The 5588-nt window shown below is 25.4% G+C and overlaps 1 protein-coding gene across 1 annotated transcript in view; it reads left to right on the top strand.

Annotated features, from left to right (window-relative positions):
* Positions 1-5588, top strand: part of LOC105359453 (uncharacterized) — a 114186-nt gene that overhangs the window by 74960 nt on the left and 33638 nt on the right. The window lies entirely within an intron of this gene.

The raw sequence follows: 5588 nt of genomic DNA on the forward strand, positions 1-5588 counted from the left end.
ACACGAGACTCGCGACAAAGGCAAGGAATGCCCTTGAGACAATTGCGATCATAGACTGAAACCTCGTCTTCGTGTGAAGCAAGGAAATTCTACATATTAGGATATATCCTTCTGATGCTCTGATTGGGAAACTTTTACGGAAGGCAATGATTAAACTAAAACTAGTATTCCATTAGAGTGAAGCGGAATAAATCAATATTTTTATGAATCATTAAGAGCAATTGAAAAAACAAGTCTGTGTGTGTGTGTGTGCGCGCGCGCGCGTGTGGGTGAGTGGGTGTGTGGGTGGGTGCGTATTCAATTATATTGTAAAATTGAATATTAGTTTCTTTATTCTTGCATAGTAGGTAATAAAAGTGAGTTCGAATTTGGGTTCAAATTTTTGAACTTCATTATTTAGTGAGAACAAATAAATATTTATTTATATTTGAGAGGTAATTTTTATGACATTTTATAGAAAGATCTGAAATATATTTTATGTAAAAAATATCAACTTTGATTTCATATTATTAGTTTATAAAAATGATTGTTTGTATCAAATTAACGTTTAAGGTTGCTAATTTTCTATCGGATACTATTATTTACAAATTAATATTAGATTATTAAACTACACAATATTAGTAAAATTGATCCACATTCATATATATTCGTGCAAAGTTTTCTATTGATAACACGTTACATTAATTCAATACGTTCTTATTCATTTATATTTATAATCGCATCTTATTACATTTCTACATCCAGTCAAATATTTAAATCATAATTTCCGAATAATATGACTCATATTTATGTTTGATGCACCAATAACATACCTTGATACTAATTTCCCAATCAGTTATGCAACTTTAGTGAAATTTTGTGTGTATTGTATGCCTCCTGACCAAAGCGATGAAAAAGAATTCGTCACGTTGATTATGCATGATTTATGTTACATATCATGCATAATCTGATGTTATGCATAGTGTGTACAAAACTTTATATATAAGTGGGTTTTAGGTCTTGTAAAATCAATAATAAAGAAAAGAAAAAAAAAAAAAAAAAAGAAAAACACAAGGTTTTGGAATTAAGTCAATTTTAAAATATATTGGTTAATCAATTGTATATGAAGTAAAGATAACATTTCGACTGGTGTTTAGCTCAAAACATAAACCGTAATATCTTCAAAACGAATTTTCTTAAGATTTATATAAAATTTTATTTGACTTAATTAAATATAATATCAATTATGACGTGTTGTTATGTTATTGGTTTTTATTTTTTCGAAATATATAGTCGTAAAGAATAATTTTCTTAATAATAGAAATTTTAAGAAATTGTATACACAATTTTTACTGTCTAATTTTAAAGCAATTTGCTCCTCACAGAGAGAATTTACAAGGCCTTATATACTCCAATATCGATTGACTTCTATTATAATGCAAATAAGAAATTGCGCACATATCCGTGTAAAATATTAGCCATTGTTGCGAAAATAATTGAAAATTTTGTACGATTCGGTTGAAGATTTAATGAGGAAAAGAAATATTATCTGGTTATCTATGGGTCTTGTAAAGAAAATAATTTTTAAGCAATTTGATTTTTAAGCAATTCGACATTTGACTTGATTATCTAAAATTTCCATTTCAGTTCATTATTAACTTAAATTATCATTTTAATGGATTTTGAATCAGATCTGTTTTTGAGTATAATATGATCAGAAATTGTAACAGACAAAAAATTATCTTTACGAGATCCGAATGAGTACAAGAATAAGAATTACGAAAAATATGAAAATATTTGAAAAACTTATAATAAATGTAAATCATAGGGCGATTATGCCTAAATCGAATATAGCAAAATGAATGATTGAATAAAAAAAATCTGTATACGAGGTTTTCTATTAATTATCTTAAAATAATTACCATCACAAGATAGATGAATAATATTTTTCATGATTCGATGTCTTGTTCTCTAAAACTTAATCAAGCCATATTGCCATACTGCCTTAAAAGCTAGTTTGATAGGTAATTTATACCATGTAAAACTAATAACAGAAAGTCGTAATTGCCGTGTGTGGCATGATTTAGTATATGATATTATTTATTCCAAGATGAAACTTGGATAATAAAGTAAATTATACCTATAAAAAAGAACAGTTATATATAATGTCTGAAGTCGAACATTGTATATTCTATGGTACAAGATCTTGTGAAATGTACATAAACTAATTTAGTGACGGAAGATTCCCAAGTGAAATGTAAAAATATCCTTTAGCTCGTTATTATCTTTTATAATAAAATATTCAAGTATGCCAATGTCTCTAAAATGTTGATTTTAATATGATTGATGAGGGACGTGATTTATTTCGTTTGTCAATAATTGAACTATCGATTCTAATGTCGATTATTGTTTTTGAAATATGTTTGAAAGTTTGAGGTTTATTTTTTTTTTCTTTTCGTTGAAATGATTAAGCATTGATAGTAAGTAATTAGATTTCGTCATACTATTATATATTCGATTGCGTTTATTACAATATTGATTAAGGAAATATGTTGTTTTCTTGTTGATTCCTTTAAATTTTTCGCTACTAAAATGTCAATATTCAACAGCTGTTTTTTTATTATGCGAAAAAATATTGTTAAAGTTCGCTTGACTAGCGAAACATTACGATTGAATTCGTATTTTTATTAATAAATTAATACAATTTAATAAATAATTTGTTGATACCTTTACTTTTCATTTTATAAAAAAATCTTACTCTTTCATGTTGAAAACTTAAAAGTTTAAATAATTTAGTCAAAACAGTTATAACATAAACTTTAAAAATTTAATATGTATTATAATTTCCAACTAAAGAGGTAAAATTATTCAATTGAGAAATAACATTAAAAGTAAAAATGAGGATGACTTTATTAGAATATTATCTAAAATAATATTTATATACAGACGGATTAAACATAATGGCGATTATATTTTATTATTATTCGTATTTTTTAAATATAAATCTAGCTTCGTATATTTACTGAATTTAATAAACAGAATAGTTTTTAAAATCAATTATAATCATTTTGAATTTTGGAATAAAATTACCCTCCTTGTTGGAATAAATATTAATAAAATAAAATACTCATATATCTTGTAGTAGTTTTATTACAATTAATAAAAATTAAATTTATTTGTATTAGAAATTTTCGATTCGTTAAAACGTCATTAAATATATTCGAATTTTATTGAAAAATAACATTGAATTATAATACAGTTTTATTAAGAATCAATAATTAATGTTTTAGAGAGTTTAAATTAATTTCTATTTAATTTTTATTATTTTATATTTATTTATTAAATGATAATTGTAATTGAATTTAGATGCCTCGGATATTTAAAAATATAGAAAATTATTGAAATTTATTAATTAAAAATTTATTGATTTTTTACTTTTTTTTTATTTATTTATTATTGATCAGTGCCTTTTGATTTTTCCTCTTCATTCCTTTAAAGTAATAGAAACATTTGTTTTTTGAATGACTTGATATTCTCATCTATTTAGTCATTGAGTTCATGACTTTTATTTGAAAATTAAAGAAACACGTTCATATATTATGTTTAATAATTTATTGTCATTTGAAAACGTAATAAATACATAATAAAGGCGAATTATTAAACTCATTGGTATGTTTATCTAAATATCAAATGTAAATATTGCATAATTATATTAAATAAAGTCATAGTAGGCGCTAAATTAAGTATTAAAAATATCTTTATTGACTTTTAATATATAATGAATCTAATAATTGGCTAGACAAAATAGGATATAAAATATTAAGATATTGAAAAATATACCATACAATGCATCGTATACTATATTATGTTTATAAAAAATTATTAATAATGGTCAAATGATTAATTACAATTTATTTAACTAGTTTTAATTATACAGTGTTTCTAAATTATTATTAGTTAGTATTGTTAAAATTAACATTTGCTCATTTTATTTCAATTATACACAATCTTTTGTATATTGAGCGAAGATATTAAAAATTTAATATTTTAAATTGATTATTAATCTTCAACATTCAATTACTGTGGTAATTGTATGAAAAAGTGAAAAACAACTACAAGCGAAAATTAATTATTGTTAAGGCGATTTCATTTAAAAAATAAAAATTGAAAAATAATTAGTAAATTAATAATTTGTTAGACGAGGTAAGGTTGTTAGTCTATCTAGTTAAGGTAATGAAAATTTATTTATAACTATTACTAATTCCGTATTTGTGTCTGAAAAATATCTTTAAAATATCATTTAAGTCTTTGAACACCATTACTCTATGGAGCTTCGAAATATTCGAAATTCCATTGAATATTATATAAAGTATTTTTATTAGCAAATGTAACAATTAATGAATATTACATTAATAATATACGTTGGCTGAGCAATAGTAATTTAAGAAAGAAAAATTTTGCAATCCTTTATTTATGAAAATATTAGTAAATATTTTAATAAGTGTAAGGTGGACAATCATTAGAGACGCGCAGTACATAGAAAAAATAGTGAAAATAGTGAAATAGCATAGTGAAAATTTAAAAAAAAAAAATTCTTACAGAGATATTAATATGATGAAATCGATGACAATTAATCGTTTTTTGATTAATCGTTTTCGCCTCGATTATTAAATTAATTATCATTATAAAATTGTATTATTAAATACATTCTTAATATCTCAAAGAGATAAATATTCTTTTTTTCATATCATTCTTTATGATTTTATTCTATTTCATGTTCTTTCTTAAAAACATTACATTCTATATATGATAAAAGAAATTTATTGTCAGATGTAACTCTAGCGAACAAAGTAATGAAATTTATTAATAATTTGATTAATATTTATATTTGCCATTATGAGCATTTACTCCAATCGCTTATTTACGCTATTAGATTGATTTGTTTTCATTTGCATCGTGTTTGCGCTACTTCGATGAGAATGCATTCACTTTTTTGATAATTGATTTATTGTTGAACGTATGCCATGAATATGCTTTTGGCCCACAAAGAGTCCGATTCGCTAACTCATACAACGTTGGTCTAATAATAGATAAAATTTCCTTACAAACATAAAAACCGAATAAGCGCACTATATAATAAAGTGGATAAAAAAGTTGAAAGCTTACGGAAGCAAATAATAGAAATCGAATATTATAATTTTCAAGTTATTAATCAACAGCTTATGCTGCAATACAACGACAATGGTTCAGATAACGAAAGCAGAAATTGAAAATTTCAAATAAAAACCAAAGTTCAAAGTCCAAGAAAGGAGTGAAGTAAGAGCCGAAGTGAGAAACGAAAAAAAAAAACGGCGAAAAATCGCGTAAAGGAGGAAGACCGTCGAATGGCGCTAATGGAGTCAACAAACAAAAGCGAATCGATTTTAAATAATGGCAGTTGGCCGGACGCGCGGAGCTTGCGCTTGCTCCGGCGACAAATAAAAGCACTCAGCGTGATCGGCTTTATCCTTATACAACTGTCAAGCGTCTTAACAGCCGACCTCGCTTTTTCCTTATTCTCCTACCTCGATGCCTCTCCCTCTTCACACCCCCCCCCCCCCTCCCCCCCC

This window comes from Ceratosolen solmsi, unplaced genomic scaffold (genome assembly GCF_000503995.2).
Source record: "Ceratosolen solmsi marchali unplaced genomic scaffold, CerSol_1.0 scaffold11, whole genome shotgun sequence".
Classification (NCBI taxonomy): domain Eukaryota; kingdom Metazoa; phylum Arthropoda; class Insecta; order Hymenoptera; family Agaonidae; genus Ceratosolen; species Ceratosolen solmsi.